General features: G+C 36.1%; 1 protein-coding gene across 1 annotated transcript in view; it reads right to left on the bottom strand.

Moving 5' to 3' along the window:
* Window positions 1-11022, bottom strand: part of fat2 (FAT atypical cadherin 2) — a 94236-nt gene extending 83214 nt beyond the window's left edge. Inside the window, exon 1 of the mRNA XM_014997806.2 lies at window positions 10803-11022. The gene's annotated coding sequence lies outside the window, so the exon portion shown is untranslated. The remainder of the gene's footprint in view (window positions 1-10802) is intronic.
* Between the last annotated feature and the right edge of the window lie 2121 nt (window positions 11023-13143).

Genomic DNA, 13143 nt, shown 5'->3' with positions numbered 1-13143 from the left:
ATGCATAGTATTCATGGTTAAAGAAAAAGCTACCTGACACCACTCTGATATCGCTGGAGCACCCAGTTATATGAATAAATGTGACAGAAGTAAGCAAAGAATGCTTACAAAAACCTGTGTCATATTTTAAACCCATAATCCATGTGGGATCCGAAAACACTGCTCCGGTACACAATATGCTGAACATGCAGGTGTTTGACTGGCGCTGGTGGTTTCAGTAATGGATTCCAGGTATGTGGGATTTTATCTCGAATCATTCGGTGACAGGTATTCAGATTATAACCGTCATGGTGCCACTTGGATTTCAGCTTCTATCAAGAGAATCTTGTAAGCTTAGGGAAAATAAGGCATTTCAGATCTACAGCATGGAACTTTTTTCCAGATATTTTGTCTTTTACCACCACTAAGTGTCTTACTTGTACTTTACAATGTTTGCTTTTACATATGACCTTGTGCTCCATTTCAATGATATAGATTAATGGCATAAATATTCTATGTCATTAAATACACATTGAGACTATAGGTAACAAATTTTGATGTATATAGTGATGGAAAGCATATTAATTAAGGAAAATTTACTGTATTTGGTAATAAACAGCACCATATTTGACAGTAAACTAAACCCGATTCAAAACAAGTCTTGTAAAACCGGAATACATTATAAAATACTAAAGGTAGTTTTAATATTCATCTTTTTGACTTTTGACGTACAAGTAATGACCAATGGTCCTATACATCTTGTAATTTAACTTGCCTGATGACAATGCAGACCATTGAATGCTCTTTAGCAACACAATATCACACAGCAGAAATACAAATATTTGTTCAGCTAAAGGTAAATCCTTTAATGAGCAACCAGAGGAGGGTGATTTAAGAAGGAGATGAAGATGGATTACTGTCTGACTACAAACACCGTTCTGTTCAAGTATAATATACCTTATATCAAACACGTAATGAATCCAACAAATCAGCCCTGTTTGCTTTGTCATCCCTGGCTAATAGATGTTTGCTCTCATAAACTGCAAAGGGGTTAGGTGTGTGGAAGCCGCCTAGACTGTTCAGAGTCTTTCAAACCACGTAGCTTGACAAAAACAAAACTACTGACTTTCTGTTCTCCTAGTTTTGAGCTTGTCAGTGACTTTCACATCTTTTCATGTTTATTCCTAAAACCTTTCATCAAAAGATACAGCTCTGCAGGGCAGAGGCCTCAGGATGTTACTGTTGGTTCAACTCACAAACAAACTAACACCTCCCTCCTTCTGTGTGCTCCAGCAATCGACCTGCAGCCACATGTTCGGCTCCAGCTTGCTGGGTCACATTTCGACATCACCCCACATGCCTCCCAGCATAGAAGGGGAACTGTTTTTGCAGCTTTTCTTCACCCCATCAACGATCTCTGTCTGTCAGTGAGAGCATGATCAGCTTGTACTTTCTGCTGTGTTGAAACCTACAACAAACTCACACACTGTTAAACACAATGCAGGCAAGTTCTTTGAAGTTTAAAAGCACTTGTTCGGCCAAATATTTTTGACATAGTGGATTACCACCAGCAGGTTCAATATTTTTAATTTTATCTTTCATATCATGTATAGAAAAAGATTAATGATACGCACACGTATGCTGGTAGATCTTGCAATCGACCTCTATTTCTATGCAGCTTTTGAAAATAAGGTATATTACGTAATTCTCAATTTTTCGGTTAAACATGATTTCACTGCAAATTCAGCTTTCATAACATACTGGATGTTATAAGAAGAAGCATCAACAGCTCTGGAGATGATACTCATCTCTGATGTGAAATAAAAACACTCAAACAGTTAAAGAAGCATGTATCACAATTTAAAATGCTGAAAGCAGATTAATATTCTGCTTCTAAATTCTGAGGTAGCCGTGAACTAGACATTAGGACATTAATCATGGGGTTTCCATTTTATCTGTTATTTATGTGCGTGTTTTCGGTGGGAAGGATGGATACCTATGTAATGCAAGTACACAAAAGATGTATCCTGAAGCATATGGACCTACGTTGTTACACATTTTTATTTTCTATTCTTTTGTTGACTTAATGTCTCTTTAAATTTTGATGTATTGTTTTACTGGTTGTAACACTGGAAACTTCTATATACTTTTAAATCTTAATCCTGGAAGACTACACATGGACACAGGTTGCAAATTAAATATTGCTAGAAATCTGTGTACATTGGATCAATTTTTTTAAGAGGTAATTTTGCATTTATTTGTCCTTGTTAGATGAACAAAAATAATGAAAATAATGGAATAAGACACATTGTCCCGGGCTATATTGCATTGCTTTAAACATTCATTGATTTGTTTTTGACTAGTCCATGTCTTAACTTGGGATTTTTTTTATCTGCATAAATGAGGAAATTTCTGTTCCTTAGTTAAATTAATCAATGCACTTTTTCATTTCAAAAGTTGGGTTTTGTCTTGAGTGAATATTAGAATTCAAATTGATCTTGATGCATACGAAATGTTTAATGGTTAAGCCTCATCACCTGCATTAGAGTTCATAAAATTGCAGACTTAATCTTATCAGGTCCTTGTTAGAGAGCACTGGAACATCACATCACTGTGTGGCCACCAGGGCAGGTGTTAGCCATTCAGATTATAGTTTGCTCCTGTCGTGTCAGTCAAAATTAATTATACTTATGAATTCTGAATTGTCATTACCTCTAAAACTAAAACTTATTTGACTATTTAGTACATAAACACAAACTTTTCATATTGATGATATTAACCATTTCACTGACATAAATATGTGCTTTTAAGGAATGAACTATCCTCAAAAGCACATTCTCAGAACATCTAGTCCCTCCAGGAAGCTTTGAGTCTCCCCTTGTTCTCCAGTTTGGACTTGGAAAGAAATCCTGATTAAAGTCAGAATTCTAAGAAAAACATCAAAATTCTAATCTCAGAATTCTGAGGTTTTTCTCAGAATTAGGAGATTAAAATCAGAACTCTTCGTTATCCTTATCTTCTTATCCTCTTCCGTACTGATCTGTCTACATTACTCTTACTACAACTAGTGGATAAAACACCAAGAGCCCTCAAGTGGTTCACTCTAGGCAGATGTTCATGGAGGAGGACTGGTAGGATAAACAATTGATGCCACTCTACAAGTAATCTAATACAGAAAAATAGTTGTTCAGTCTGAAGTGAATACTTCCATTTCATTTTCATTAAATGTGTAAACATTGTACATTTGATATGAACGTTTAGTGCTTGGCAAAAGCACATTTATTGCTTTCTTTTTTTGAGAATACTTTATAATATCAAGACTTATGATATTTGCCAGATGTTTAGATGAGTTACAAAAAAAGGCACCTGCCTCAGTGTAAAAACTCATTTTTTGTAGAAATAACTTATTTGAATGTCAACGAAATACACCCGGACTGAACTTTTGTCCTTTGTGTGGCTTACTTTTATTCTGATTATGATTACTGTTCTGAACCATTTAAGCATCTTACTATGCTAAAGATGAATTGTTCTTGGACAGTAGCTGTCTGAGAAGCTTGACCTCTTTATACAACTCCAAAGGACATTTGTTTTGTACTGTGGTCCAAAACCTAATGTTTCGGACAGTAATCTTATTTTATTTTCAGTATTAAATAAAAAAAACAAACTTGTGTGGCATTTTGGAGTAGAATATATTCAGAAAACAGGTCATCAATGCAAGCTTGTTCTCTCCAGCACAGAGCATTCATTGAAAAGGTATCCATTTCCTGTGTGATGAATCAAGCATCTGCCTGCCTGCAAGTCTGCCACTGAATACCCAGAACTTTATGACAAAACTATAAGACGAGAGTAAAGGGTTTGCACCGTACAGCTATCATTATCTCTGTCTGTGTTCTGATGTGTTGAAATAGTTGATGAATAAAAAACGTCATGGTCTTCTTTTTGTCTCTGAAAATGATACAGCTTTATGTGCCTTTTGCCGCTGCCTGTGCAATTGTGTTCATCACATGAAGTGTGTTCCTGATTTTTTGTAAAAAAACAAAAACAAAAAAAGGAACAAAGTGAAGACGACTTGTTTCGAACACAATATATCAGTAATCACATCAAGAAGCTGCTTTGGATCTGGGTGTTTCAAAAAACGGGGAAGAAAAAACAGATCTGGTGCGCATTTCTATAAAGTCAAATTAAGATTCATCTTTATATCTTATTTCAGTAAAACTTATCTCAATTTCTCAACTAAAAATATAATATATACAATAACTCTATTGTTTGTTTTTTTATATAACACTATAGTTTGCATAGAAATGTGGTATTAGAAACTCCACTGATTTCATGCTAACTTTGTGTGGAAAAGTACAGGATATATGCGCACAGCTAAGATACAAGGTTGACTGAATAAGATTTTATCATAGCAGTTTCTTTTTCCTTATTTGCATGCCAGGTGTTTTCCAAATTTGCATGGCAGTTATCAAACAAGGATGAGTTACATTTTCACTACTGGTTGAAGATCATGCAAAGCAGAGCAAAGATGAAGAAGAAGGTGCTTTGGTCAGATGAGTGCCTACAAAATCACCCGCAACGCTCCATCCCCACTATCAAACTTAGTAGTAGCTGAATATGAGCAAATGCCACAGTTTCATATTTTTATTTGTAAAAAGATTAACTGCTTAGAGTGGATTTTTTTTTACGTGCTAGGAATTACTTTCTGTTTTCCTCTTTAGAAAATGACAGATTTGTTTTTATATGTTATCCCTCATTGTTTTAGTGCAGTCATTAATGCGTCCTCTTCTGTATTTGCATGATTGTCAAGTTCAATTTCCTTTGTATCTATTATGAAAACAACACCTTTAGGCTTTACACTGGTACAATCTGTGACAGTAATGAGTTTGTGATAGAATATTAGGCCACGAGGGACGAGGAGCATTCACCTGGTCTCAGTCTATTAACTATTCACTTTTTTATCAAGATGAAAGAATAAAGCAACATTTTCTTTTGAATACAAAAGATGGGCAATGCTTTTCATCTCTGCTGGGAATCACAGAGAAAAATGACCCCAAACTGTCATTGTAGACAATTAGACGTTACAGTGAGAATTAATGGCAGGCGGTTCCAATCAAATTAGAAATTGTTACAAAAAACAACAACAACAAAAAATCATGCAGATCATCAACATTACAGGCCATGTTCAAGTTCCCTTGTGTCTGAAAAAGTGACACAAGGGAAGAGTGGTTAAGCTACAGCAAACATTAATGATACAAGGAACAATTTCTAATCAAATTTTTAAATTATTGTTCATTAAATATGTTGCTGATTTGGATCAAAAATATACAAATGTTCCAGTGTTATATACATATAAAAAAAGACTTTTCTTCAGCTGAAAAGAACCTGTCATGATTTCTCTGAATTCCTACATGTAGGTTTAGATGCAAATGATCAGGGGCTGGTTAAACTCACTGCTTTCTTTGGAATAGAGTGGATCATTCTCAGCTGTGTGGGAGAGCCTGATTTAAATCTAACTGCAGGAACTCATATTATGCAACGTACTGTGCCATGAAAAAGTATTTTTCCCATTATAAATTTCATTTTCCTTTTTGCTTAAATGGTTGCCAAAAAAGTTAAACATTGGACAAAGATAACAATAGTAAATCTATGAAGAGCCTTCCAAATAATAGGTTTATAAAAGAGCTATAAAGAAGCCTGACCCTCTGGAAATATGATCACTCCCCTTGGTAAATCATGAATCAGCTGAATGGCCCCATTTTTCCTCTGACAGCTATGTTCAACTTCATTAGCCAGGCCCAGGCCTGACTTCTGGTAAAACTGTACAATCAAGAACTCAGATGAACAGAATCTACTTGGCGACAAGAAGTAGAACATGAAAAATTTAGATATATAAAAAAAAAACATCTAAAGAAGCTCAAGAACAGGTCAAAAGCAAAGTGATTGACATTTGTCTCACTGGAAAATAAAACAAAGCTATTTCAAAGACTGCTTATATAGCTCATTTTATGTGAAAACATACAAGGTATTAGAACAAGGTAATAACATTTACCCACACACATCCACAAGCTATAAATGCATACATGCACACCAAGACATGCATGTATTGGTATGCAAGACATGCAAGGCATGTATTTCATTCCATCCAAAGACAAATGCAAATCACAGCTTACCCTGATTTGGACAAAAAAAAAAAAACATGCAACTAAATTATCATTGCTTATGGATAGTAATAATTTTATAGATGGATACCAAATTAGCATATCTCTTGTATAATGAGGAGCAAGCGATTTAATGCTTTGAGCACAAGTAAAGGATTTTAAATTTAATTCTGGTTTCTACAGGTTGCAAGTCCAAAGTTTTATGTATTATGCTTTGACCTTTCAGTGCCTGTGTTTTATAATAACTGTAACGCTGAATTTAAAAGGCAGGTGAAGAGGCCGTAACAATAATCCAGGGGCACTTGTGACAAATGCCTGATTTATTCTTTACTCTTGCTTATAAATAACTTTTAGCTTCCTTTTTTGTCTGACAAAAGGCAGATTTAGTAATAAAACTTATATGAATTTTGACATTTAGATTATTACACCCAAGTGTCTTGTATCAACAGGAATGCAGAATAACATCTAAAGCATCATAGGCTTCAATTTTCTCTCTTAAAATCACTGTTCAGGATTAAACAATAAGCAAGAAACAATGTAAAATTTGAGAATATCAGGGACAAAACCACTTCCTTTGTTTCTCACATTTGCCAACAGTCACAATTATGGTAGTTCTGTGATAGTTTGAAGACTTTTTTCTGCTTCAGGAAGATTCACCGCCATTGATGGCACCATGGATTCTTCACTAGAAATGGTTGGTTACAGTCAGCAGTTCACAACCTCAGTCTTGAACACATTTGGGTTATGCAAAATGAGTGATGTGGTGCTTCATTGTCTGTGACCTTGAAAAAGCCAATCATTGTTAAAAACCTTGCAATGTTGCTAAATCAAAAAGATTCTCACAAAGAAGAGTGGGCCAGAGATCCTCCACAAGGAATTTAAAGACTGATTGCTAGTTATTGCCAACAGTTGAAAACAGTCGTTGGCGCCAAGAGTTGCACAACCAGTTATTAGGTAAAGGGGGCAATTACTTTATGACACCAGGCCAAGAAATGAAATGATCAATTGAAAACTTTTTTTTTTATTTACTCAGACTGGCAAGATCTGATACTAAAAAAAACTTATAAAAATTATTGTAAATGAGCTAAAAGTAATTCAACAGTAGTGATGATCCTAAACTGGTTGATTCAAGTAAATATTGGGATTATCCAGATTTTGTCCAACATTCATGTTTTACTTCAGAAAGTTGATGTTTCAGCATATCATTTTCGCTTTTTCAATTGTTTGGGTTACATTAAATACTGTTCACAGCCATCGTAGTGTGACTAAGTTGGTTCAGCTGAGTGTGTGGTGTAATTATTGTAATTATTGTAATTTTTGTGTTCCTAACGACTGCGTCGTTACTCCTGGTTGTACAATAATTTGCCCATCAAGCATAAGATAATTGAAGGTACTGATGATTCTGTAAAAACAAACATGCAATGTGCCTGATTATATAAGCACATAAAGAGGTCTTCCTTCTTTTAACCAACAAATAAGTCTTTGGGTGATATTTGGGGGTTAGGGCTGGACAAGTCTCTCTGTCTTGTTATTTGAAAGAAATGTCTTCAAGCACTTTGTTCTCACTTTATTACTTTTTCCTGAATGATTCTTATCAGTTCACAGCTCTGACCTCTGACTTCTGAGCTAATGACTCCAGTTGGCAGTAAGATTTATTCTCCTGTTGACTTTATCAAAAAGATGACATTACAACCACTCTGAAGGTACAATCTTAACCCGTTTAATCCCGTTTTTTGCCCAGCATTACAGGCAGGAAGTAAAGAGGTCTGGTCATGTGACCTTTCACACTCCATGAAATTGATATTGCTTAGAGTAGACACTCTATTATTTGATTTAAAAACTTAAATTAGTTGCTAAAAGTCAAAACAATTATTTTAGAGGTTCAGAAGCTAGAAAAAATGTCTGGCAACAATTGTTGCCGGTGGGATTAAATGGTCAATTTTCCATGTCTGTTTTCCTTCAATTAAGGAAATTTGGGTCACGTTTTAACAAAGCAAAATATGTTTTCTGTCTCCACAACCATAAAAACTTAACCATATTGGATAACCTCAAAAGTACCAACACTTTTTTCTCTGTTTTATTTTACTTTCACAGTCAATGCCATTGTTGGAGTTCACTGAGATCAGACTTCTTGGATTAAGTTAGGGCGAGGTTATGATGCTAACCCCTGTCTGGAATTAGAGAGGGGCGTGGTGTTCACTTTACCTCTCTCACACCCACAGTAAGTAAGGCTTTAACTTAATCTTTGAGGTTGTCCTGTAATAAGTCCCTGCTTTACTGGTCCAAAAGCAGTTAACCAACAGCAGGAGTTTAAGGCATCCAATCAACTCCTGAGCATCTTTACTACTCAATTTAATGTATTTGGTTTTCATATAAATGTTTTTGTTTTTTTTAGGTTTGGATGACTCTTATTTTGGACTTCAGTGCCTTCGATTTTCTTCTGCTCTGATAAGCTCTGCATAAAGGAGCAGCAGAATGTTACTGTCGACACAATATCTTATGAACTGTGAAATTGAAAATTTCAGGAAAATAGTCCAGGTAGGAAAAGCCTGTCAGGTGCTTCATCATGCTATCTGGATGGCTCAATAAAGTTTTGCAGGTCATACATCAAATCTGAGTCAAAGAACCTGTGCAGAAACAAATATGACAGGTTTTAGCATTAACTCTGCTCTTTTATATGAAGCCTTAAGCATATCCTATCAATACAAACTCCAAAGATTAAATGTTTTGAGGACTAGAATAGTTATATTAAGCTCCTGGGTACACACAGTTTTATGAAAGCCAACCAAATGATTCTGATTTCTCAGAATTATGATATGGAATGACTCTCTTTTAGCAATAAGTTAACAAAGAGTTACATTGTCTCTGAAATTCACCACACGCACAAGCAGTGGAACAAACCACATAATTTATATAACATTAAGTTTATAAAAATAGAGGACTCTTGTGGGCTCCCTTGTTTGGTTTTGGGCACTAGATTAAAAATAATAAAAATAGTGATGAAATCATGAGTCAGTAGAAGTCTATCTGGTGATTGCATTATGTTTTCTTAACACTGCCATCCTACACACAGTGAAGAGCTGTTAGTCCACCGGAAGCAATAAGGTAAGCATGTCAAAAACAACTTAAGATTTCAACCTCGTCCTGAACCAGTTACCTTGATCCCAAAGTGGTGTCAGAGATGGATCAGTTTCAGTTTGTAAGAGTGGACACCAAAATGGCTGGTCTGCAGGTTTGTGACGTTTCTATCACGTTTGACGGCCCAAACTAGAGCAGCATATATAGTTGGTATCCTTTCCGACGATACAATTTTATCTCTGTGTGAAACAGACTGCTGTCTACAGGGTTAGGTCATGCCAAGTGAAGGGTGAGGGGTTGAGTGGAAGGGTCGAGGATGTTCCTTTGAGTTAAACGGACCCCACACACAAATAAGCACCCACGCCCAGTCTTACAACGAAGGCCATAATTACAGAAAGGGTCAAGAAATGCCTCTGCAGGATTCCTAGTTCGCTTCCCTGCCATTCATTCAGACAATTCTGACAACAGGAGTAGAGCTGGAGTGGACAGGGTAGACAGGTCTAGTTTTAAAATACAGAGGTTTTCACTTGGTTGATTAAATATCTCCAATTTAGACAGAAACACACCTCAAAAGTCCAGCAGGTTCATCTGATGGCGAATCGCTCATTTTACTGCTGGCAGCTTTGTTCATTCTTTTTCTCAAAAAATCCTATCAAACATATTATCAGCCATCAACCAGTTTTAGTTTTCCCTTAAAATCACCTGTGAGGGTAGTAGAAAACTCTTTGTAAACACGCAGTGGTCTGAGCAAGTTAGTTGTAATATTTCAACAATTATTAAAAAATAATGTAAAATTCCATAAGTCAGACAATAACCATGGGCAAGTAATCTAAACTAAATGAAAACTGTGATTTACCTTTATTCTTCAAAAGGCTAAACAAAGCAACACCTGGAATTTCTTACAAAAGATGTTTGGACAAAAAGAGCAGTTTGCATTAGGAACATTATTTGTCGTTATTAAAGTACTGAGTTGACCATATTTGGAGGTCATCTGAGTGTCCATTCATCACACACACACACACACCTCCTTCAATGTGTGAATGCAGTGCAAGCAGACCTTGCAGGAAAGTGACAGAAGCCAGAGGGTACACTTTCACCTCAAGACCAAACCAACTTCTGAATTGAAAAAAAGGTTCATCTTGTCCTGTCGCTGCAAAAGATTTGTGCACATGCTCCAATCTGACTGAGCAATTCGTTTTCTCACAAAGTGAACCAGGTGAAAGTTGAAAATCGAAAAGCAAGGAGGAAGACGTTTTAGATGAGTGGAACTGCATGCGCTGACATGCATAAAGCATGTCAGAGCTCTTTACTGTTCTCATGCAAATGTCAGGTTTAAAATTCCAAGGAAACATATAGTTCTTGGAGTCACCCAAACATGCCAGATAATTCACTGTGATTTTAAAAAAGCATCTTGAAGAGAAACCAACATGTTCGGTTGAGTAACATTTAAAAGGTTTTGCTCCAGTTGTAGAGCAACTTTACTGTTTATACCTCCTCCAGAACAGTGTTTAGTTTTACATTACAACTAAATAGCGGAGGCTCTCTTCATAATAAACAGTGTGAATTGGAGTGTAGCAGTAAACTTGCCTGAGGTCCAGTTAGGCGACTCTTCCAGGAATACTTTCTCCCTTGCAAACGCTTCAGGAACTTAAAGAAAACTCTGACGGCATGGTGACAACCAGCATACTCCCACAGAGCTGTAGTGTGCAGTCCATTGAGAAAAAGAAATACACTCATGTGAAGTTGTTCAAGTTGGTGTTAGCTCCTTCAAAGTTGCTGCAATAGAGAGCTACTGAGACATCTCAAAACCTCCCTCAGGATCTCCATCCACTCCACCCACTTTTGACTGTCCCTCCTCTCACACCCTCACACACACGCACACACGCACACGCTCCCTCCATGTGCCCAGATTGTGGGCCTCCCGCTTTTCTTGCCTGTGGGCTCAGGCCTTTGGACCAAAGCCAAATTTGTCTTGCTTCTGTGGATGTGTACATACTAGCGCCCGTGCGTGTGTGTGAGTTTATGTCTTTTAGCATTTCTCACCTTGTAATTCCCCTTTTTCCGACAATTAATGCGTGTGTGTAATAGTTTATTTACAAGAGGCCCACTGTATTGCATTATTGCATAATGTGAAAGCGCACTGACCTTGTGTGTGTCTTTACAAGGTTTTTTGTGTGGTTTTGGGAACTGACGGTCTGACGAGATGCCTCCATCCTTGCATTCCCTCTGTCCAACCATGATATTTGCAGCACTTTGCGCTAAGACCATGGGAGTATTAAAATGTTATTTTCCACTGAAATGAAAATAAAATAATACAAAAAAATATATATATGTCTTCTTTCCTCTTGTTTTCATTATTTTTTGTACTTGTGTTAAGATAATAGGGATGGGGACGTGTGTGCGTTTGTTTTTATGTGACTTACATAAAACATTAGCCTCATCAAAACATTAGCCTTTAGCTTGAAGAAACGAGTAGCTTGAACGGATCACTTTCTAAGTTGTTCAGTACGACGGTTGTGATGGAAGAGGTTTTGTTCAATTCAGCAAGAATGAATTGTGTGATCTGGTGAACGGGTCCTTTTAAAATACTAATTCTAGAAATTCAGTACACTCAAATTATCTGCCGTTCCCATCACTAGTTTGCAAACAACTTGGTACATTACTGCCACCTTCTGGTTGTGAGTTTAAAAATGTGTTATTGGCAGGTGAGAAGAGAAAAACAATGATTATAACAATGTATTTACCAGTTAAAAGTATTTTCTTATTGAGAAATAGATTTGCAGCCTGTACACACATAAAATCATACCAAGACATCAATCCATTATCAAAACAATAGTCTACTTTGTAGCAATTAACTATTTGAATACACTGTACCTTTTGATAAGCAGTCTTAATTGTAAATAATTTAACTGAGAAATAAATTAGGCAAAATGGTTAAGTACTGGGCTGCAAAACAACTAAATTAATTCACTAAAGTATTTTCCTTTCAGCTTATAAACACAAAATATTGAAAAACCCACCTTCCGTTGTTGAGTCACTGCTTTGCCAGGCAAAAGAAACTCTTTTTATTCGAAGAAGCGGTTCTGAAAATTGTGCTTTTTGTTCACAAAAGTAAACTTTTAATGGAGGCCACACACAGAGTAATCTTTTCTGAACTGATGATTATGGGTGTTACTATGATTAAAACCTAATAAAGATGGGGGTTATTCACTGTTTGTCTGTGTTTGCAACAGACTCATCAGGCTTTTGTGTTGCTGTTGTGTAAACCCTGCAGGTAAGCAGTTTACACAGCTCTGTAAGTCCTAGCTCAGGGCCATTAATGGTTAGGAATGAGGGGGGAGAACAATGGATTTTGTGGGAGGTGTATCTTATGTGTTTATCATGTCAGGCTCAAGAAACATTAAGTAATTTTGTTCAGATGAAGACCTGAAAACCTGAATATCCGCTAACAATTACCTAACAATGACCACTGATTACGTTCTCTAGGTCATCAAAATAAATTAGGGCTTATGAACAAGAAAAAATATTTTAGACCTTTTGTGATTCACAGAAAAAAAAATTCTTGTGACTAATAGACTAATTACGTGTATAATACTCATTGCATCAATGGACTAAAAATTAAATACTTTTTTTATATAGAAGGTTTCCTCTACAACAAGTGTAAACAGTGTGAATGTATGACGTGACCTCAAAAAAGTTGCTATGATTTTCAGTTTTCAGCACTAAAGAACTGTCCAATTTTCTGTGACATCTAAAAAACAATTTAGAGTAATTTCAAAAAATTCAAAGTAAAACAAATTAGATAAAATATAGTAATCAGTTCTTGGTCCTAAATAATAATGAAAAAAGGAATAAGACACTTCTTTTCACAGTGTTATGCTGCAAGATGCAAAAAGACAGCCAATTCTGTGTTAACTAATCAAAGGCA

The sequence above is a fragment of the Poecilia mexicana genome, unplaced genomic scaffold (assembly GCF_051168715.1).
Source record: "Poecilia mexicana isolate PSO_F unplaced genomic scaffold, ASM5116871v1 scaffold_10, whole genome shotgun sequence".
Lineage (NCBI taxonomy): Eukaryota > Metazoa > Chordata > Actinopteri > Cyprinodontiformes > Poeciliidae > Poecilia > Poecilia mexicana.
Note: the sequence above shows the minus strand (reverse complement) of the source record. Positions and strands in the feature narration are given on the sequence as shown.